The 24326-nt window shown below is 44.8% G+C and overlaps 1 long non-coding RNA gene across 2 annotated transcripts in view; it reads left to right on the top strand.

Annotated features, from left to right (window-relative positions):
• The window catches only part of LOC136610690 (uncharacterized), a 70450-nt gene that overhangs the window by 44385 nt on the left and 1739 nt on the right, over positions 1–24326 (top strand). For both annotated transcript variants that reach the window (XR_010790147.1, XR_010790148.1), the window contains exon 2: positions 23270–23441. This is a non-coding gene — a long non-coding RNA (uncharacterized lncRNA). The remainder of the gene's footprint in view (positions 1–23269; positions 23442–24326) is intronic.

Below are 24326 nucleotides of genomic sequence, written 5' to 3'. Positions count from 1 at the left end.
GCCTTAGCGAGTATACTCACTCATCTCTAATAATGAAGTATAACAGCTCGCTTCCTATACACAAAAAGGGAGAAAGCTGTCACTTTACATGACGTGGATGGGTAGAAGTTAGCACAGCGCCACTCCCTGATTCTGAGTGCCCTACTGTGTGAAACTTTAATCTTCACCTGGCCAAGATGCCATGATGTCTTCTCCCAGTCACACCTTGTTTGCAGAATTTGACACACACACATCTTTGACTCAATTTTCCATCCACCTGACTTAGAGTTCCAAATATCTACATAATCTTCTCATCCACAGTTCCCCACTCAGTAATAATGCTTTTCATGTCTTCCATTAACTGATAATGCCACCATAACCTAAATTAACTTATAGGGTGCTATTACATGAGCACTAGCAGGTAGCACCTGCAAATGCAGGCTAGCAATTAGCAGTATTACACACCATTAACACTTGTGTGGGAGTCTTGATTGCCAGGCTGCATCTGCAGTTATCAGGAAAATGCAAGCACTAGCGGCTGCTGCTAGCACTCATATAATAGCAACCAATAATGCTTATCCTGGCCCCCTCATAATTCCCCTTCTGGCCTCCATTAACTCATAATGCCCCTTGTGACCTTCATTAACTCATAATGTACCGGTGGCCTGCAATAACTAATAATGCCCCCCCTGGCTGCAATTAACTTATCATGCTATTAGCTGTGAGAAAACGCTCTACTGAATGAGGCCTAACACTTAGGCCTCCTTCACACGGGTGACAAAGTCGCGCGATTTTGTCGCATTGCTATAATGCTACAAATCGCATGTATGTGAAGCCCATGCTTTCCTATGGGTTACTTCACACATGCGATGTTTTGTAGCATGTGACATCTCGACACAAAAACCTTGCAGGTCCCGCGATATGCACGCGTCTCATGGGGTTTTGTAGCCCATGTTTCCCTGTGGAGCCTTCTTCTCTGCTGCATCACATTGCACGAAAACGCACTTTTCATGCAGTGCGATGCAACTTTGACAGTAGGAAATCCTACTCTCAAAGCCATAACCTAAGCCCTAGCTGCAGGAAATTTTTTTAAAAAAAGTATACATTACCTTAGAAGCGCTGTCATCTCTGGCGCGTCTTCTCCCCGAGGCCCTGACACTATTCTCCTTCATCTTTTCAGGTGGGGGATTGAAAAATCCCCTCCTCCTAGAAGCGTTGGTTGTGATTGGCTGACGTTAGTCAATCACAGCCAGCACTCGATAAACCAATCACAGCAATTCATTGAGCGCTGGCTCTGATTGGCTAAGCCTCAGCCAATCACAGCTAGCGCTTCCGGGAGGCAGTGATTTTTCAATCCCCGGCCAAAAGACATGAAGAAGACCAGTTTTGGGGACCAGGAAGAAGCTGCAGCAGAACCCCGGACAGCGCTTCTAGGTGAAGTATACTTTTCTTTAAAAAAAAATTCTGCAGTTATTTTCAGGGTAAGGCTTATATAACCCACCCCAAAAAATCCTTACATTCAGTGCTACATAGTAGCACCACATGTGACTTCATACTGCTACAAAATCGTGGTATTGCTACGAGAAGACGCAGCAATAACACACGGACCAGCGATGCGATATTGCTGTGATTTTCTCGTGGTGATGCCGTGTTGCCCGTGTGAAGGAGGCCTAACAACTATTGAAGTCTGCAATAAATTAAGCAAAAGGGCGTTCCACAGTGTAAAGGGAAACAAATAATAGGCAAAGTAGACAAATGGGAAAATTGGTACCTCCAGAAGTTGTGCTGCAGCACAACAAAATAAAAGTGTTGTCGGAAATCACGGCGCAGGAGAAGATCTGTGCAGTAGTAGATTCTCACTGAAGAAAAGTTCTGGCATGCCGTGGAGGATCAGGAATGTAGTCAATAAATAATTTTATTATAGGAATACAGAAGGCAACAAAGTTCTGTGCCGGAAACAGGAAGATTTAAAAATCCAACGGCTCAAAACAGCGGGTGACGTCAGAAGGTCACATGACTGCTAACAGAAAACACTACCAACACAATGTGAATTGTAAAATCAATAGAAAGTTAAAGGAACATATAAAACATGAGTAATATTGTTATATAACAGTAGAGAGAAACTGCAGTTCATTACAGACAGAGCGGTAGTACTGCTGCCTGTCTGTACACAATAAAAGAATGGACAATAAAAAGTAATGAATTGATAAATATTAATACAATAATTCTCAGTTTATATAAAATGCCCGTAGACACAAAGAATAATATATAATGTAGTTTGAGAACAGCAGGAGTGTTACTCCCTGCAGGTTCAGAACGCTGGTCAGCACTACAGTTAACAACAAGTGGCATGTTAATGCTTAAAATCAATATAGAGATAAAAGGACATATAAAACATGATTAGTAGCACTGTATAATAGAGGGGAGAAACAGCAGCTTACTACAGAGTGGGCAGTAATACTGCTACCAGCCTGTGTACAGTAAATGAATGTTAATTATATAAGGAGACATTAAATACTAATTAATAAATGCTAACAAATTAAATCTCAGATTATATAAAATGCCCATGAACACAAAGAATAATCTATAATTTAGTATGAGAACAGCGGTAGCATTACTCCCTGCTGTTTCAGACTGCTGGTCAGGGCTACAATTAACAGTAAGCAGCATGAATATAAGGCAACAGGACAGCTAAAGTTAAAATACATGGAAAAAAGAATAATTCATACCACAACAAATACAAGGGACATTAATTATAATAATTAGGACACTAGTTAATAAAATGATAACTGTTCATGTATATAAAGAAAATAGGCAACAAATAAATAATATACTAATAAGGGAGAGAATAAAAATCTGGATGTGAGATTGCATATGAACAGTAATTACGATAATGAATAATGTATTAATCAATTTCAATGCAGTAATAAGTATACATAATAAAATGAATAAATGAAAGGTCATCATATCCAAAAAACCTCAAGAAATAAATACAAATAAATAGCAAATCCAAGCAAATATCCCGCTGGAAAAGTGCATTCCAGCCGGCGCAAAAGCGGACTCCCTTCGCCCTTCCCTCCCCCTCTCTGCCCCTTGCCAGCTGCAGGCAAAGGGAAGACCAGGGACGAGATGAGAGATTAGCACACTAGCTCTTGGCCTGGCCCGCCCCCTCCCATTGCTGGTAGCCGGCAAGGGGCGGAGAGGGGGTGGGAGTTTAGCACACTGGCTCCCACCCTTCCCACCACCCCCCTTTGCTGACAGCTGGTAAGGGGCGGAGAGGGGGAGGAAAGGGGGAGGGAGTTTAGCAGAGCTAAACTCTCTCCCTCCGCTGACGGTATCTTGGGCTGTGGTGTATACATGCCGCACACGGCTGTCTGAAATGGGAGATGCAGCTGTGACTTGGTCATGGCTGCCTCTCACTCTTGCCGTTATGCCAGTGGCCGAAGATCGCAGCACCCATGTGAAGGAGCCCTGAGCCTAAGAAAACCTATAGAGTAGAAAATAATAAGATAAGTACCCAGTCTAAAAAAATAACAATAACAATAAAGGTGGAATGAAAGGGAAATAAATAAAGACAAACAAAATAAACAAACTAGAGATTTAGTGCTCTTGTTCAAATCACTGGGGAATATTGTACACAATTTGTACATCCAAAAGGCTTTTCGTTGTTTAAAACAATGACACCTGTTAGGGCAAATGGATGGAATTTGTTCAATGGGGGTGATAGTGAGTAAATTAATGTCCGACTTGTGCATTGACAGGAAGTGGCGGCAAACGCTGTGTAGGCTGAATTTATTGATATTGTTGGACCGATGTTTATTTAATTTATTGTGTAGGGATTGTATAGTGAAGCCAACATATTGAAGTTTACAAGGGCATTCAATGAAATAAACTACAAAATTAGAGCTACAATTCAAAATGGAGTTAATAGTAGAAGCTTCAGATGTTATAAAAGACTAAGAAAGAGGACCATTTATGGCAGTTACTGTTACAACATGAACAACGAGATTTACCATATTTAAAAGACCCTACTAAGAAAGGTACTCCTAAGGGAAGGAGTGGGGGGTTTCCTTAATCGGCTCAGAGCAAGGATATTCCCCAAATTAGTGTCCCTTCTATAGGTGATGGTAGTGTTTTTGGTAGAGTCTCCACGAGCTATGGATCACTTTGCAATAGGTTCCAGTGCCTCTTCAGAATATGTTAAATCAACTTTTGGCTGAAGTCATAAGTGGTTATAAAATGATGACTAAAGAATTGTGAGCTGATCATGGGAGGTAGCTTTTGTAAGCAATCAAGTTGGGAAGATGAAGAGAACTTGGCCAGAGCACTCCTCACAAGTGATTTTATATAGTGCTTTTGATCAAACATCTCCAAAAGTACTGTCATCTGTTGGTGAAAATCATGATCGTCAGTGAAATTTCCTTGAATCCTTTTGAATTGGCTAAAAGGAATGTTGACAGGCCATAGTTTAAAGTTTACACTCCGAAAATCTAAATAGCTGTTAAAGGGGTGGTCTCGCGAAACAAAGTGGGGTTAAGCACTTCTGTATGGCCATATTAATGCACTTTGTAATATACATCGTGCATTAAATATGAGCCATACAGAAGTTATTCACTTACCTGCTCCGTTGCTAGCGTCCTCGTCTCCATGGTTCCGTCTAAATTCGCCGGCAGCTTGCTTTTTTAGACGCGCTTGCGCAGTCCGGTCTTCTCCATTCAGCACGAGCCGCTTCAGTGTGCTCCCCGCTACAGCTCTTCTGCGCATGCGCAGACGAGCTGTCACTGCTCGGGAGCGCGCTGGAGCGGCCATTCTGTACCTTCCTCTGTTAGAGGAAGGTGCAGAAACTGGAGCTGCCCAGCGGAGAAGCCCAGCCCAGCCCAGCAGCCCCGAGAAGCGTCCCAGGTAAGTGATGGGTCGGGGGGGGCTGCCGCTGCGCCGGGCTGGCGCCGGGGGAACTAGCGCTGCGCCGGGGGGGGCTGTCGCTGCGCCGGGGGGGGGGCTGTCGCTGCGCCGGGGGGGCTGCCGCTGTGATGGGGGAACTAGCGCTAGGCCGGGGGGGGCTGTCGCTGCGCCGGGGGGGCTGCCGATGTGATGGGGGAACTAGCGCTAGGCCGGGGGGGGCTGTCGCTGCGCCGGGGGGGCTGCCGCTGTGATGGGGGGGGCTGTCGCTGTGATGGGGGAACTAGCGCTAGGCCGGGGGGGCTGTCGCTGGGGGGGGGGGGGGCTGCGCCGGTTACCTTCTGCCTGGCGGTGGGTGACTGGTCGGCGGCTGCGGGGCGTCCGGTCGGCGGCTGCTTGGCGTCCGGTTGCCATGGAGACACAGCTGGCAGCGTCTCGGGAGCGCGCACGTCGGGCTGCAGCGAGCGACGGGGAAAGAGCCGGCGGCCATCTTGGGGAAACTTTTATAAGTTGCTGAAACGCTGGAACGGTAAGTAGAAACCAGCTAGGAAAGTAATTTACAGGGGTAATTAGTAATGTATGTTTAATTAGGGGGATTGGGCAAAAAAAAAAATCACTGCTTCCTCGAGACATCTCCTTTAAGATCTACTTGATTAAAATGGGTCCTCGTTGATAACTTGCTATCAGCCCTGGTATAAACCACTATATCCAAAACGACGATCTCTGCATATGAGAGACCAAAATAATTTGTATTAAGCCAGGAGATAAATTCATGCGCCTCTTCACCTAATACCTGCCCATAAGAAAAAGAGGTCATCTATGTATCTGCGATAATACAATATATTTTGTTTATGTTGTGCATTGGTGTTTAAACCTATGTTCAAAATATCCCATATACAGATTAGCATAGAAGGGCTCACAGCGACTGCCCATGACACACCATTGTGTTTGACTAAAGATAGAACTGTTAAAAAAAATACTCTGAAGAATAAAGTTTATAGCATCCAAAAGGAATATATTCTGTAGAGATGGCATCCAGTGGTGCTTTGATAAAAAATGTTTGACTGTCTCCAGTCCCCTGGTGTGGGGAATATTGGTATAAACCAATTCTGGTTTGAACGAGAACACTGAATTCATTTAGTTTACTATCCTTGGGCATTTCCCTTACATTCCACCTTTATTTTTTATTATTATTTTTTATAAGAATAGATACTTATCATCTTATTGTTTTCCACCCTATAAGTTTATTAGGCTCATCTTTATAATGTTGGTGGCACTACGTATATATGTATTATTTTTTTATTTTTTTAAATATATTATTTAACCAATAATAATCGATTGCTCATAGTTTTTACCATAAACCTGTTTATTCCCCTTATTGTTGCCATCCGCTTACTTCATGCTTGGGTATCTCGTGCTGCCATGGTTTTAATATTATTCTCTACTCTCTTTTTTGTTTTGCGTATAAAGACAATCATTGTCATTTTCGAATGAACTGTCAATACAGACCTGACTGTGCACATTGGCGTTCTTTTGTAAGTGGATGATTACCTGCTGAATCTGACTGGGCAACCTACGGCCAGGAAACTTTTCCCTAAAAGCTTGGAGTTCAATGAATCCAAGAAGAATGCTTCCCTGGCTCAGGGTTTACCCATGCAGGTAGATGGTCTGGCCATTCACTGAAGTTTTCAGGTCAGGTTTTAGAATGCCAGCGGAAGATGAAATTGGTTCTGTTATATACGATAATCTGAAGTCTGTTACTGTTGATCCGCAGATCATACATTCTAAAATTGTTAAAGAGATTAAAAGATAGAATGGCGGTTTTCTTCTTGTTACCTTCTTTTAGTAATTTTAGAGTATCACTACTGGGTTTAGTCTCTAAAAAAGAACCTAATTAATAATGATTAATTCACCATCTATCCTTTCTTAAAAGTAGTTCTTTGAGCAATGATATAGATAAAACCTTTACTTCAGTATACCAGTAGATTATGCAACCTTGATCAGAAATTTGGGCAGACATACGCTAATGGCCAAGGTGGATATAAATTCAACCTTTAGATTGTTAACAATAAAGCCAGATGCTTCCAGTTCATTAGATTTATATTTTGAGGGTTCAGTTTTCTTTGACAAATGCTTGCTAATGGCATGCTGCCTGTCTTGTTCATATTTTGAAGCACTTTCATCCATATTTTGAAGCACTTTCATCCTTTTTTGAATGGTTTGTGAGTAATGAATGCAAGACAATAGGCATTGTACATTTTCTGGCCATAAGGATGGATGGTGTCAGAATCATGAGTAATTTAGGCTAGTAGGGGTTGTCCCTCATTAATTTAGGGGATAAGCTGTAGATAGTTGTTAGATTGTCTACCCATATCTGCCACCCTCTTGCAGTCCCAGGTAGACCCGGGCGTCGCTCTACTCCTCCTGTGTGTATGGACTCTATGTTTCTATCTTCTACCAGCACTGAATGAGTTAACCAGTACCCTTGCTCTCAGCTTAGTCCAGCTACAGGGTTAGTAGGCATTACTCTCCTATTTAAGCTGGGCTGATGCACTTCCTCTTTGCCTGAGTATTGTTGTGTGTTTGTTCCAGACACCCAGCATTCCTAGGTCATCTTTCTCTGACTTCTATCTGCTTGTTCCTGTGCTTATCTGTACATCCTGCCCTTTCATCTTCCCTATTTTGGTGTTTGGCTCTATCTTGCAGCATTGCCTTCCTATCTCTGGCTTTTCTGTCTGACCTCTATCTTGTATGTTAGCTGCTCCTTCACATGTTATCCTGGTGGGATCCTGCCCCAGTCATTCAGCATAGGTCTCCTGTTCGTAATCTTATCTGTATACATTTGTTTGCTGCCAGATCCTGTCTTTGTACCATACCTGGTTCCATGGGGTGTATAGCCTTGACCTGTACTTCTTTCCTGTGTCCCATAAGGGATAGTCAGGCCCGAGAGGAAGACTATGGGGCCGTCCTTGTTTGGATGCTTACCCCGCTTATAGGCAGTGGTACCTCCATCTCCCTTACTAGCAAATGTCAAGATTTCCCATCTGTTATTGCCCATAAGTCAGGCCAGTTTCACAGTGCCTTGTACCGGTATCTCTGACCATCGGGAGTAAGCTGCCAACCACACCAGGAGCCCAAAGCCAAACCAGCCTGTTGGCACAGTGAGTCCACACTCATGGTCTGTAACGCTAGTACAAAGCTCAAGCAAGTTGGCGAAGCATGTTTGTTTACTGATTTATTGAGAAGGACTACTGTCAGGATTTCAAAGTATCACACACCATCAGTACATACACCGATCAGCCATTACATTAAAATCCTCTACCTACTGTTATGTAGGTCCCTTTAACAAGATATACACCTCATAAAATTTCTGAATGTATGCTATGGTATCTGTCAGCAAGACATTAGCGCTAAATCTTCTAAGTTGTGAAAGTGGTGAGATTTGGCCACTATGGATTGGACTTACTTTTCTAGCACATCCCACAGATGCTCACCTCAATTGAGATTAGGGGTATCTGGAGGTCAAATCGATACTCTGAACTCTTTATCATGTTCTTCATACCATTCTTGAATAATTTCTGCAGTGTGGCAGGGCACATTATGCCCTTGAAAGAGCCCACTGCCATTAGGGAATAGCGTTGCAATGAATGGGAGCAACAAAATGGTAGATGGTATGTATGAAACAACCAAATGATTGCCAAGATGCAAGGTTTTTTTTTCATAGTGCATCCTGAACTTTTTGTTTTAAAATAATTACTGGAGCCAAATGCAACCTTCCCCAACATCGGCTGGCAAGCTGCTTCAGAAGAGTTCCAAAGACATTCACCTAGAAACAGAAGCCCATACTAACAATACCCATCCCACCGGAAGAAGATTCCTGTTTCCTTTGGGTACTTCCGCGTACAGCACTACGCCTTGTATGGACTGAATTGTCTGCAGTGCCCACCTGAACACTGCTGTCACTTTAATCAGCTGATTAAGCAGTGGACCCCTGCCGGTCAACTATTAATGACCTAATCTGTGGATCTCCTAGGGATTAATCCTCCAATAATCCCTTTAATGTGCATCCTACCATGTTCTCCATAATACTGTGTTTCTGTTTTTCTTTGTTTCCTCTTTAGTATGCATGTTTATGCCCAAACTATTGTCATATGTTTTGTAATCAATAATGCTGTGATGTCATGGTATACATTACCTTCCAGAAAAATATAGTCAAAAATTCACAGAGGAATCACTTAAATCTTTACAAAACATAAAGGATGTTTATCTTACCATTCCATAGCTACTATTGCAGCTACAGTATGCCGAGTAAAGTAGGTCTCATCAACTGCAATGAGCTTAACATACTCATTAGGCTTATGCCAAATAAATCCTCTATTGTATTCCACACTAATAATCCCTTTCCCTGCTTTGTAAAGAAAGTTCACCTACAGTATTAAACTGTGCTGTATTCACACTTCCATGGCATTAGTTATAAATCTATCAAGAAGATCATTTTTATTAACTGTTTTGGCAATGCATTATTTATATACATGTTTTAACCTTATTTATTATACAATATGTATACACTTATACAGTATCTATCTATCTATCTATCTATCTATCTATCACAGCATATACATGTGCTAGTCATATTCTATATGTTGATTTGCTTCTTTTATGAGAGTGATAAAAAGCGCAGCTGCGACTGACCGACACATATACGTTGTATTTTTTTTTCTCTTATACACACAAAATTACCTTCCCCCTCTCTGTTCTGTCTGATCTAGCTCATAATTGGAATAGTGGAAACCATGGAAACCATCCATTTGGTTATGTCAAATGGGATGGCTGCTATAAAATATGTATAGATGGGGGGCATTCATTTAAATAAACAGGAAATTGACATGTTTTCACCTACTGTGCTTTATTAGGCACATGCGCTGATCCTTTTCACTGTTACAATGTATATAAAATTTTACATTGCTCCAGAGAAATACAATCGTTACAATCCAATATTTATTTAATTCGTTTGTTAATTCTCTTCATGGGCACAAACCTTGCAAATATTCCGAATATGTTTACATCATTATTAATAGTTTAGATAATAATCCTAAAATAGGAAGAAATTTTGATTCATTCCATTTTTATACGGGAGGAAACTAAGAGAACCATCAGTAAGCAATGCAATCTAACAGTTGTAAAGAACATAGTATTGTTTATGTTTTAAAGGGAACTCTGTGACCTTATACAACCTCCAGCTGCTCCCTGAGAAACTAGGTTAAGGAATATGTAATGCATCTCTCAGTATGAGTGGGTTAGGGGAGCCCTCTGCAGGTTATTTGGTTTTACTGAGTGAGATTATATTCATTATCTTTGACGAGAAGTTAAGTGTTCTGTTGTAATGATAATCCATGTATTGATCCCTTCATTCAACAGCATTGTATAACCATATCCAACATCCTTTGTAGTTTATATCCATGTATACATAGATACTGTCTGGATGACTAGCTCCTGCAGATTTATGTGTACTACCTTACTTAAAGATGTCTATACCATTATATATAATAATTCCTTTTACCTTTTGTGTCACCACCTATTTCTAATTGCTTGCATAGCTTATTTGTTACTCTGTAATGTCTGATTTTGTCTATACATGTACTCTCTGAATTGTAAAGTGCTGCAGAATAGGTTAGGACTGCATAAATATAATTATTATTAATAAGCAGAATACTGAATTTACGCTCCGTTCACACTCCCGTTATATTTTCATTCTACTGTTCTGTTACAGGACACAAAAAAAGTAATCCTTTGATCCATCAAGTAACAGAAACCACTTATTTTGTCCAACCAGGATGTAATATTTATTCATACCACAATAATGTGGATAATAAACAAGTGGCAAAAGGTAGCACAAATGTAGGAAATGGGGAATGGTCCCTAATCTATTAAGATAAGGGAAGACCTGCATATAAATTGCAGAACTCGCCCTGATAAAGAGAACCGATTGTCAAGAATTTGGGACAACCCTGAAAATGCCCTACGTGAAAAGAGGGAACAGGGCCAGGTGGCCCGGAGAAGATGACAAAAACAGCACAGGGTGAAGACCAGCAGACCAAAGATAACCAGGGATACTGACACAGGGAAACTAATCACTGCAGAAATGCTAGGCAGAACAGATAGCTGAACATCAGGACCTTCTGTTCAAAGTAGCTGGTTCAAATAACCAAGCCATTGGTGATTGACTGACTGAGCAGCTAATTACCTTAGCCAGCCAATTAAACACTTAACAGCAAGGAATAGTCAACGCCTTGATGACCAATGCCGAAAGACAACAAACACATACCAAAATGGTGCACCAAGTTGGCCAGGGACTAACGCCCTAACGGCACCCTGAGCCCATGGCTATTTGCCAGCCATGCCATGACTTTGCTGCACGTGATGGAATCCATTGATCTAACGGGTTCTGTCCATTTTCCATCATAGTTACTGGAAAAAGTAGCGTAGCATACTGAGATATTTTATTCTGGCATTTCTGAAACCATGATCAAACGAACCTTAGCTGGCTTGTATGTAAGTGTTCACCTTATACAATGTGCATGTTTTAATGTATATTGAATTTAATTTACTGTTTGCAAAATATATTTATGTTTAAGATGATGATTAATAGAAAAGGTCATTGAAAATAAGTCCTCAGCTTTGAGATGCATTAACATAAGTGACATTGCTTCCCTTTGTTATGCTGTTCTCTGATCAGAGGTAGAAAGGCACTTTTTCCTTCCCTGCATGACAGGTTTATTAAACAGTACACCATTTAGGACTGTAAATTCTTCATAAGAGAACAGGACAGGCTGATGCTGAGAACTAATACATTTACACACCCAAGACTTCTCCTTGCTGCAGATGATATTTGAATATCTGTGGCAGGAATCCTATAATTCCCTACAAGGAAAATACTCCTCAGACAGCTTAGATATTAAGCAGCAGACATAAAGCAGGTGTGCATTTTTACTTAATAAGCTCATGCTAGCATTTTACTCTGTCTATAATTGGTACTGTGGTGTTTAGAGTTAGTACATAATTACTGCATATAAACCTGCATTATATAAACAACCCTGTATATGGCTTAGAGCTATGATAGGTTCTCAGTTCCCCACCACCGACACACACACACACTCCCCGGGAAATAATCTGCCAATGATAGCCTATGGGATGTTTGAGGACACTACAGCGCGGCTCAATGCCCCGATTTGTCTAAATTATGCCGTACAATCCCTTTTTTAATTAACCAGACATAATAAATTAGTATAGGATTCTAATATTTATTTGCCTAATTTATGAACTAAAAGTAAAAAAGGGCAAACAAATGTGTTTAATATAAAAGTTATGTGACTTTACTGTTACAATTCTCTCTCTACAATTCCTTTCACCCTTGGTCATACTCAGGAAGGGGTGTTGTCATAAAACTCAGAGGGACAGGGGCCATGAATGGATAAGAGGAGGATTTGTTTGTACTTGGCAAGTTGCTATATAGTTGATAATATAATACTGATCATCTTTAGTCATATAGTGCTAACATACAGAGCTATGATCAAGAGAAGCAAAAAACAGGCAAATCGAAACTACTGAAAAGAAATGGACATCAGACAATAACGAATCGGAGGTAAAGGAAGAGCATGAAAACAATTGGACTCTGGTGCAAACCTGTTTTTTTGGTGTTCTTGCTTCTTCGTACATTGGCACTCCTATGGCCTTGTGGTATATTAGTGTCACTAGGACGGCAGCAGCCTTTATGTGACATCGCTTGTTTGTGCCCTTCCCTTGGCTTTTCCACACAGAGTTCTGCCCACCTTGATTTTTATGTCCAACAATGACTCTAGACCACTTTCACTTGAGCGTACTGTAACATGTCCATAATGCGGATCTGTAATGTTGACCTTTTATGGATGATATTGCAGCTGTACAGTAGGCCATCAGTATTTGATCATTGTTTGAGCTCTACTTTGCTGTCCTTGGTTTTATTTTCCCCTGGAAAAATACAGATGCCTATTTGCCCAATAGAAAATAATATTAATGAGTGCAAATACAAAGGCAGAAATGAGCAATAATAGTGCATGTTGCATTAAAAAAAATAGAGCCATGTAAATAGATACATGGATTTATATTAGCTCTGTATTACAGTCTGCAAAACACGGTAAAATACACTCATCTGAAAGCATCCTATATAAGAAAAGACCCTGACCGTAAACTGTAAAGAAGATTACAGGGTGATACAACAGATACAAAGAGGACACAGTTCTGATTTTGTGCAGTGGGACAGCCATTTGTATGTACAATGAAGAATATTAATCAATAAGCCAGATGAGGTGTCTTTGACTAGGCCAGTTTTTATATGGGGCAGAGTCTGTTGATGCAGCTGGAAAAAAATATTTAACATAAGGGTACAGAATGTTTCACACATTACAAATGTGTTGCAAAAAATGTATGTAACCAAAAATCAGTTGCATAGAATTGAATGAGGTTGTTTTTCTAGAATCTATGAGGATGTCTTCAATCTCCATTCAAATGAAGGAACAATCACAAACATTTCTGCAACAAATCTGCAAAGTGTGAACTTACCTTAAAGGAGTTTTCCAATGTCTGTAAACATTAGTGGCAATGGGGGAGGTGACCCAGATATAAAAAAAAATCCCTCCCCTCTTCCTTGTTGTTTTCGGGGGATGTCTTACTCTCACCTAGCCGCTGGCATCTTGGTCCCTCGTGCTGGTCTCCCCGGCACTGTGGCAGGCTGCTGTCTCCTCCGCACTCACAGAGGATTCTCTTTCTGTTGACAGGGCTTTGAATATCCTGCCTCCAGCAAGCTGTGATTGGATCGAGCAGCAGCCAATCAGAGCTGACACTCGATGAACCAATCACAGCCATTCAGTGATGTCATTCATTGAATGGCTGTGAATGATCAAGCGCCGGCTCTGATTGGCTGGCGCTCGATCCAAGCACAGCACTTGCTTGCTGGAGGCAGGATATTCAAAGCCCCGTCACCAGAAAGTGAATCATCTGTCATATTGTATTGTCTGATTGAGTTTGACAAAGGCTGTCTGTGGCCGAAACTGCTGTTATTAAACATGGAGAAATAAAAAAGAATATTTTTTGCACCATATATGCTACCACAATCTTTACTTTTATTGTGGATCTCTTTGGAATCGTGGCTCAGGCTCCTGAAGTTGGCTTTGCATATTATATCTTATTGCCTCATCCTAGTGGATTTAATTTGTGTGCTCTTGGTACAACTTGCTTTACGTCTTGATATTACTCTGTGAGCCTTACCAGCGTGCACCAACAAGAGGCTTGACGATGAATTCTTTCTAAGATGATGAGGCCCTAGGAACCTCCATGTTCTTTTCATATAGTGAAGCGAATGCTGAGAAGATTTTGGCCTCAACCACTACTGAAGGTACCTTTTTAAGTACACCCCCTTTACAAATGCTTATGGGAGAGGGAAATCCAACGCATTATTTCAATGAATTTACATATGATTACACTAAAAGAGTATTTTAGGTTTAAAAGAATACTGCGTGGCTTGAGACCTCATGTAATACCTATGTTGATGGTTAATAGAGATGAGGGAACGTACTCGTCCGAGCTTGATGCTCGTTCGAGTATTAGCGTGTTCGAGATGCTCGTTACTCGAGGCGAGCACCACGCGATGTTCGAGTTACTTTCACTTTCATCTCTGAGACATTAGCGCGCTTTTCTGGCCAATAGAAAGACAGGGAAGGCATTACAACTTTCTCCTGTGATGTTCCAGCCCTATCCCACCCCCCTGCAGTGAGTGGCTGGGGAGATCAGGTGTCATCTGAGTATTTAAATCTGCCCCGCCCGCGGCTCCCCACAGATGCATTCTGACATAGATCAGGGAAAGTGCTGCTGATGCTGGAGCTGCTATAGGGAGAGTGTTAGGAGTTATCTTAGGCTTGAAGAACCCCAACGGTCCTTCTTAGAGCTACATCTGACTGTGTGCAGTACTGTCGAGGCTGCTTTTAGCAGTGTTGCACTTTTTTTTTTTTTGTATATCGGGCGTCAAGAGCATTGCGTCCTGAGTCTGCAGTCATTGTACAGAGTATAGGGCCAGTACTGGTGAGGCAGGGGCAGTGGGAAAGGTGAAAGAGATATACTGTCTATATGGGCAGTGGGCTTTTTTAAACAAATTTGGGAAAAAAACTATATTTGGGCTGCCTGTGACCGTCCTCAGTGTACTGCGTGTCTGCTGGGGATAGTAGTCCTAATTAATACGCAGCTAAGTGTTACAGCAGGCTTGCGCAAAACTGTTTCCTGGCTCTGCGTTGCCCGTTACATCACCGCCGTCATCCCGTCCAGAGGGAAACAGTCTGCAGTAATTTTACATAGTATAGGGCCAGTACTGGTGAGGCAGGGACAGTGTGAAAGGTGAAAGAGATATACTGTCTATATAGGCAGTGGGCTTTTTCAAACAAATTTGGGAAAAATACTATCTTTGGGCTGCCTGTGACCGTCCTCAGTGCACTGCATGTCTGCTGGGGGTAGTAGTCCTAATTAATACACAGCTAAGTGTTACAGCAGGCTTGCACAAAACTGTTTCCTGGCTCTGCGTTGCCCGTTACATCACTGCCGTCATCCCGTCCAGAGGGAAACAGTCTGCAGTAATTTTACATAGTATAGGGCCAGTAGTGGTGAGGCAGGGACAGTGGGAAAGGTGAAAGAGATATACTGTCTATATAGGCAGTGGGCTTTTTCAAACAAATTTGGGAAAAATACTATCTTTGGGCTGCCTGTGACCGTCCTCAGTGTACTACGTGTTTGCTGGGGGTAGTAGTCCTAATTAATACGCAGCTAAGTGTTACTCTGCGTTGCCCGTTACATCACTGCCGTCATCCCGTCCAGAGGGAAACAGTCTGCAGTAATTTTACATAGTATAGGGCCAGTAGTGGTGAGGCAGGGACAGTGTGAAAGGTGAAAGAGATATACTGTCTATATAGGCAGTGGGCTTTTTCAAACAAATTTGGGAAAAATACTATCTTTGGGCTGCCTGTGACCGTCCTCAGTGTACTGCGTGTCTGCTGGGGGTAGTAGTCTTAATTAATACGCAGCTAAGTGTTACAGCAGGCTTGCGCAAAACTGTTTCCTGGCTCTGCGTTGCCCGTTACATCACTGCCGTCATCCCGTCCAGAGGGAAACAGTCTGCAGTAATTTTACATAGTATAGGGCCAGTACTCGTGAGGCAGGGACAGTGGGAAAGGTGAAAGAGATATACTGTCTATATAGACTGTGGGCTTTTTCAAACAAATTTGGGAAAAATACTATCTTTGGGCTGTCTGTGACCGTCCTCAGTGTACTGCATGTCTGCTGGGGGTAGTAGTCCTAATTAATACGCAGCTAAGTGTTACAGCAGGCTTGCGCAAAACTGTTTCCTGGCTCTGCGTTGCCCGTTACATCACCGCCGTCATCCCGTCCACAGGGAAACAGTATCCATATATACGCTGCCTACAGTATCTGTCTGCTGTCTCAACTCAGCCTTTCAAAAAATAGAAGCAAAACACTTAAGGCCTACTAGTGGCATTTGGCCACTTGACTGCTTCAGCGCTGTGAATTCCACTAGCTGAGATATACGCACCTACGTCTCACTACAGGCATGCGCTAAATTGTTTCCTGGCTCTGCGTTGCCCGATACATCACCGCCGTCATCCCGTCCACAGGGAAACAGTATACATATATACGCTGCCTGCAGTATCTGTCTGCTGTCTCAACTCAGCCTTTCAAAAAATAGAAGCAAAACACTTAAGGCCTACTAGTGGCGTTTGGCCACTTGACTGCTTCAGCGCTGTGAATTCCACTAGCTCAGTCATACGCACCCACGTCTCACTACAGGCGTGCGCTAAATTGTTTCCTGGCTCTGCGTTGCCCGTGACATCACCGCCGTCATCCTGTCCACAGGGAAACAGTATACATATATAAGCTGCCTACAGTATCTGTCTGCTGTCTCAACTCAGCCTTTCAAAAAATAGAAGCAAAACACTTAAGGCCTACTAGTGGCATTTGGCCACTTGACTGCTTCAGCGCTGTGAATTCCATTAGCTCAGTCATACGCACGTATGTCTCACTACAGGCGTGCGCTAAATTGTTTCCTGGCTCTGCACTGCCAGTGACATCACCGCCGTCATCCCATCCACAGGGAAACAGTATACATATATACGCTGCCTACAGTATCTGTCTGCTGTCTCAACTCAGCCTTTCAAAAAATAGAAGCAAAACACTTAGGGCCTACTAGTGGCGTTTGGCCACTTGACTGCTTCAGCGCTGTGAATTCCAATAGCTCAGTCATACGCACCCACGACTCACTACAGGCTTGCGCAAAATTCTTTCCTGGCTCTGCTGTGCATTCCGTAAGCGAAGTCAGCCTCCAACCACAGGCCAATAAGTGGCACATTTAATTACAGCATTCTGTTTCTGCACTACTGGTAATACACCATGCTGAGAGGTAGGGGTAGGCCTAGAGGACGTGGACGCGGGCGAGGACGCGGAAGCCCAAGTCAGGGTGTGGGCATAGGCTGAGCTCCTGATCCAGGTGTATCGCAGCCGAATGCTGCGGGATTAGGAGAGAGGCACGTTTGTGGCGTCCCAAGATTAATCTCACAATTAATGGGTCCACGTGGTAGACCTTTATTAGAAAATGAGCAGTGTGAGCAGGTCCTGTCGTGGATGGCAGAAAGTGCATCCAGCAATCTATCGACCACCCACAGTTCTATGCCATCCACTGCTGCAACTCTGAATCCTCTGGCTGCTGCTCCTCCTTCCTCCCAGCCTCCTCACTCCATTACAATGACACATTCTGAGGAGCAGGCAGACTCCCAGGAACTGTTCTCGGGCCCCTGCCTAGAATGGGCAGCAATGGTTCCTCTCCCACCGGAGGAGTTTATCGTGACCGATGCCCAACCTTTGGAAAGTTCCCGGGGTCCGGGGGATGAGGCTGGGGACTTCCGGCAACTGTCTCAAGAGCTTTCAGTGGGTGAGGAGGACGACGACGATGAGACACAGTTGTCTATCACTCAGGTAGTAGTAATTGCAGTAAGTCCGAGGGAGGAGCGCACAGAGGATTCGGAGGAAGAGCAGCAGGACGATGAGGTGACTGACCCCACCTGGTTTGCTAAGCCTACTGAGGACAGGTCTTCAGAGGGGGAGGCAAGTGCTGCAGCAGGGCAGGTTGGAAGAGGCAATGCGGGGGCCAGGGGTAGAGGCAGGGCCAGACCGAATAATTCACCAACTGTTTCCCAAAGCGCCCCCTTGCGCCATGCCACCCTACAGAGGCCGAGGTGCTCAAAGGTCTGGCAGTTTTTCACTGAGAGTGCAGACGACCGATGAACAGTGGTGTGCAACCTTTGTCGCGCCAAGATCAGCCGGGAAGCCACCACCACCAGCCTCACCACCACCAGCATGCGCAGGCATATGATGGCCAAGCACCCCACAAGGTGGGACGAAGGCCGTTCACCGCCTCCGGTTTGCACCACTGCCTCTCCCACTGTGCCCCAACCTGCCACTGAGATCCAACCCCGCTCTCAGGACACAGACACAACTGTCTCCCAGCCTGCACCCACACCCTCACCTCCGCTGTCCTCGGCCCCATCCACCAATGTCTCTCAGCGCACCGTCCAGCCGTCGCTAGCGCAAGTGCTTGAGCGCAAGCGCAAGTACGCTGCCATGCACCCGCACGCTCAAGCGTAGCCAAATTGATCAGCCTGGAGATGCTGCCGTATAGGCTTGTGGAAACGGAGGCTTTCAAAAACATGATGGTGGCGGCGGCCCCGCACTATTCGGTTCCCAGTCGCCACTACTTTTCCCGATGTGCCGTCCCAACCCTGCACGACCACGTCTCCCGCAACATTGTACGCGCCCTCACCAACGCGGTTACTGCCAAGGTCCACTTAACAACGGACACGTGGACAAGCACAGGTGGGCAGGGCCACTATATCTCCCTGACGGCACATTGGGTGAATTTAGTGGAGGCTGGGACCGAGTCAGAGCCTGGGACCGCTCACGTCCTACCCACCCCCAGAATTGTGGGCCCCAGCTCGGTGCTGGTATCTGCGGCGGTGTATGCTTCCTCCACTAAACCACCCTCCTCCTCCTACGCAACCTCTGTCTCACAATCAAGATGTGTCAGCAGCAGCACGTCGCCAGCAGTCGGTGTCGCGCGGCGTGGCAGCACAGCGGTGGGCAAGCGTCAGCAGGCCGTGCTGAAACTACTCACCTTAGGAGAGAAGAGGCACACGGCCCACGAACTGCTGCAGGGTCTGACAGAGCAGACCGACTGCTGGCTTGCGCCGCTGAGCCTCCAACCGGGCATGGTCGTGTGTGACAACGGCCGTAACCTGGTGGCGGCTCCGCAGCTCGGCAGCCTCACGCACGTGCCATGCCTGGCCCACGTCTTTAATTTGGTGGTTCAGCGATTTCTGAAAAGCTACCCACGCTTGTCAGACCTGCTCGGAAAGGTGCGCCAGCTCAGCGCACATTTCCACAAGTCCAACATGGACGCTGCCACCCTGCGCACCCTGCAACATCGGTTTAATCTGCCAGTGCACCGACTGCTGTGCGACGTGCCCACACGGTGGAACTCTACGCTCCACATGTTGGCCAGGCTCTATGAGCAGCGTAGAGCTATAGTGGAATACCAACTCCAACATGGGCGGCGTAGTGGGAGTCAGCCTCCTCAATTCTTTACAGAAGAGTGGGCCTGGTTGGCAGACATCTGCCAGGTCCTTGGAAACTTTGAGGAGTCTACCCAGATGGTGAGCGGCGATGCTGCAATCATTAGCGTCACCATTCCTCTGCTATGCCTCTTGAGAAGTTCCCTGCAAAGCATAAAGGCAGACGCTTTGCGCTCAGAAACGGAGGCGGGGGAAGACAGTATGTCGCTGGATAGTCAGAGCACCCTCCTGTCTATATCTCAGCGCGTTGAGGAGGAGGAGGGGGAGGAGCATGAGGAGGAGGGGGAAGAGACAGCTTGGCCCACTGCTGAGGGTACCCATGCTGCTTGCCTGTCATCCTTTCAGCGTGTATGGCCTGAGGAGGAGGAGGATCCTGAAAGTGATCTTCCTAGTGAGGACAGCCATGTGTTGCATACAGGTACCCTGGCACACATGGCTGACTTCATGTTAGGATGCCTTTCTCGTGACCCTCGCGTTACACGCATTCTGGCCACTACGGATTACTGGGTGTACACACTGCTCGACCCACGGTATAAGGAGAACCTTTCCACTCTCATACCCGAAGAGGAAAGGGGTTCGAGAGTGATGCTATACCACAGGACTCTGGCGGACAAACTGATGGTAAAATTCCCATCCGACAGCGCTAGTGGCAGAAGGCGCAGTTCCGAGGGCCAGGCAGCAAGGGAGGCGCAGAGATCAGGCAGCATGTACAGCACAGGCAGGGGAACACTCTCTAAGGCCTTTGACAGCTTTATGGCTCCCCAGCAAGACTGTGTCACCGCTCCCCAGTCAAGGCTGAGTCGGCGGGAGCACTGTAAAAGGATGGTGAGGGAGTACGTAGCCGATCGCACGACCGTCCTCCGTGACGCCTCTGCCCCCTACAACTACTGGGTGTCGAAGCTGGACACGTGGTCTGAACTCGCTCTGTATGCCCTGGAGGTGCTTTCTTGTTCTGCGGCTAGCGTCTTGTCAGAGAGGGTGTTTAGTACGGCTGGGGGAATCATCATGGATAAGCGTACCCGCCTGTCAACCGACAGTGCCGTCAGGCTTACAATCATAAAGATGAACAAAGCCTGGATTTCCCCAGACTTCTCTTCTCCACCAGCGGACAGCAGTGATACCTAAACAATACGTAGGCTGCACCCGCGGATGGAAGCATCGTTCTCTATCACCATCAAAAACGGGGACCTTTTAGCTTCATCAATCTGTGTATAATATTCATCCTCCTCCTCCTGCTCCTCCTCCTGAAACCTCACGTAATCACGCCGAACGGGCAATTTTTCTGAGGACCACAAGGCTCAGTCATATAACTTTTGTAAACAATGTTTATACGTTTCAATTCTCAATTCAATAAAGCGTTGAAACTTGCACCTGAACCAATTTTTATTTTAACTGGGCTGCCTACAGGCCTAGTTACAAATTAAGCCACATTAACCAAAGCGATTAATGGGTTTCACCTGCCCTCTTGGTTGGGCATGGGCAATTTTTCTGAAGTACATTTGTACTGTTGGTACACCAATTTTTTGGGGCCCTCGCCTACATTGTAATCCTAGTAATTTTTAGCCCACCTGCATTAAAGCTGACGTTACCTCAGCTGTGCTGGGCACTGCAATGGGATATATTTATGTACCGCCGGTGGGTTCCAGGGAGCCACCCATGCTGTCGGTCCACACGGAGTTGTAACTGCATGTGTCCACTTCTAAAGAACCCCAGTCTGACAGGGGCATGCAGTGTGGGCCGAAGACCACCTGCATTAAACCTGACGTTACCTCAGCTGTGATGGGCATTGCAATGGGATTTAATTATGTACCGCCGGTGGGTTTCAGTGAGCCACCCATGCTGTCGGTCCACACGGAGTTGTAACTGCATGTGTCCTCTTCTATAGAACCCCAGTCTGACTGGGGCATGCAGTGTGGGCCGAAGACCACCTGTATTAAACCTGACGTTACCTCAGCTGTGATGGGCACTGCAATGGGATATATTTATGTACCGCTGGTGGGTTCCAGGGAGCCACCCATGCTGTGGGTCCACACGGACTTCACATTAGGGATTTGTACCTGCCAGTGTCTATGTATTAAAAACCCCGGTCAGACTAGGGCATGCACTGTGGGCCGAAGACCACCTGCATTAAACCTGACGTTACCTCAGCTGTGATGGGCATTGCAATGGGATTTAATTATGTACCACCGGTGGGTTCCAGTGAGCCACCCATGCTGTCGGTCCACACGGAGTTGTAACTGCATGTGTCCACTTCTAAAGAACCCCAGTCTGACTGGGGCATGCAGTGTGGGCCGAAGCCCACCTGCATTAAACCTGGCGTTACCTCAGCTGTGATGGGCAATGCAATGGGATTTATTTATGTACAGCCGGTGGGTTCCAGGGAGCCACCCATGCTGTGGGTGCACACGGAATTCCCATTGCGGAGTTGTACCTGCCTGTGACTATTTATAAAAAACCCTGGTCTGACTGGGGCATGCAGACACCTTGACAGAATGAATAGTGTGTGGCACATGGGTTCCCCATTGCTATACCCACGTGTGCAGCTCCTGATGGAGGTGGCACAGGATTGGATTTCTCATTGCTTCTGTACAGCATTATGGGCTATCGCCCTGCCCCTTTTAAAGAGGGTCGCTGCCTGGCCGTGCCAACCCTCTGCAGTGTGTGCCTGCGGTTCCTCCTCATGGCAGACGCGCTTATAAATAGACATGAGGGTGGTGTGGCATGAGGGCAGCTGAAGGCTGCGCAGGGACACTTTGGTGTGCGCTGTGGACACTGGGTCGTGCGGGGGGGGGGGGTTGGGCAGCATGTAACCCAGGAGAAGTGGCAGCGGAGTGTCATGCAGGCAATGATTGTGCTTTGTTGGAGGTAGTGTGGTGCTTAGCTAAGGTATGCATTGCTAATGAGGCTTTTTCAGAAGTAAAAATTGTTGGGAGGGGGGGGCCCACTCTAGCCGCTATTGTGGCTTAATAGTGGGACCTGGGAACTTGAGATGTAGCACAACATGTAGCCCCTCGCCTGCCCTATCCGTTGCTGTGTCGTTCCCATCACTTTCTTGAATTGCCCAGATTTTCACAAATGGAAACCTTAGCGAGCATCGGCGATATACAAAAATGCTCGAGTCGCCCATTGACTTCAATGGGGTTCATTACTCGAAACGAACCCTCGAGCATCGCGAAAATTTCGTCTCGAGTAACGAGCACCCGAGCATTTTGGTGCTCGCTCATCTCTAATGGTTAACAATGCTGTGTTTTGCAAAAAATATGAAAATATAGCAAATAAATTTGCTGTGATGTGATTTTACTTAACATTGATTACCTTCGAGCAGAATTGGAAACCATTAAAAAGCGCTTAACGGATATTAAAAAAGAAATTCTATTGAAAATGTCTAAACAAGACTGGAAAATTCTGATTTCTTTAAAACATTATAGAGAGGATTTGGAAGGCATGAAGAGAGTTAAAATAGTTTAGTGACCTTAATGACTACAGTAAAGGCATTGTGTTCAAATGGCAGGGGCCAAAATCTGTATCTACAGGTGCACATGGTAGTGTACAGAGCAGAGGATAGTCACGAAGAAGACAGATGAGGCATAACAGGCAATTTGGCCAATCTCCTATCCGGTCCTTTTCAACAGAGGACTCTATGAGAGGTCCTAATGCAAGCCGTTCTTCTTTTTTAGGACAGACCCTACCTATGAGTTCCAAAAGAAGAGATAGAATAGACACCACAGGTGGAGTGGAGACATTAGGCATGTCAGGTCAAGAAAGAGAAGAGAGAAATATGAAGACAAGATCTACATCCCGACAACCGCCACCGACATACAGGAGGACATAGATAAAAACAACATTGTGGTAAATATCTCTTCTAGGTGCGTTTCTCCAGTAGAGATCAAGGTTTTGTCCAAGGGTGTATCCTTTTGTCCTAAAAAAAACACGAACTGGTTCCAGGTTGATTTAGATTTGGAAAGATTGTATAGAAGTCTCAGATTGAAGTATGTTTGCGATGAGTGATCCCTTTGAGGGTTTTTCCTTGGTGGGTATTGGACTGCGCAACAAGAGCCACTTTCAACCACCGATAAATAAACATTATTTGGAAACCTATATTCAATTAGTGTGCAAGGACATATCTGTGTTAAGATCACAGCGTTATGGATGCAATAATGTAAATAGGAATAATCTTAGTAAGATTGAAACTCTAGCATTGCAAGGGTTGGCTGGTGATAGGGCAATCACTATAAAACTCACTGACAAGGGGGAGTGCAGTGGTTAGACTCTACCCAATGCCTTCAAGAGGTAGAAAAACAGTTGAATGATGTTAATATCTATGAAAAACTTAACATGAATCCCTTGTCGAAATTTTAAACTGATCTAAGGCTTATTAATGAAGCTCAAATTAATGATATTATTGATGATGGTCTGGCCAAACATCTAGATGTTGACTATCCGAAAACTCCAACTTTGTTACCCAAGATTCATACAAGTTTGACAAACCCTCCTGGGAGACCAGTAGTGTCAAGCTGTGGTTCACTTTTCAGCAACATCTCAAAGTTCCTTGATAGGATATTGCTGTGGTCTGCTGAAAATGCACGATCTTATATCAGGGATACTGGTGATTTTTTATACAAAATCAAAGATCTTCAATTCACTATTGATATCTTTGGATGTAGTGGCTCTGTATACTTCTATTAGACATACAGAAGGAATTGATGCTGTTAGGAGATGTGCAGTAGATTCTGG

The sequence above is a fragment of the Eleutherodactylus coqui genome, chromosome 2 (assembly GCF_035609145.1).
Source record: "Eleutherodactylus coqui strain aEleCoq1 chromosome 2, aEleCoq1.hap1, whole genome shotgun sequence".
NCBI classification, from domain to species: Eukaryota; Metazoa; Chordata; class Amphibia; order Anura; family Eleutherodactylidae; genus Eleutherodactylus; species Eleutherodactylus coqui.
The sequence above is the reverse complement of the archived record's forward strand: the minus strand, read 5'-3'. Positions and strand labels throughout refer to the sequence as shown.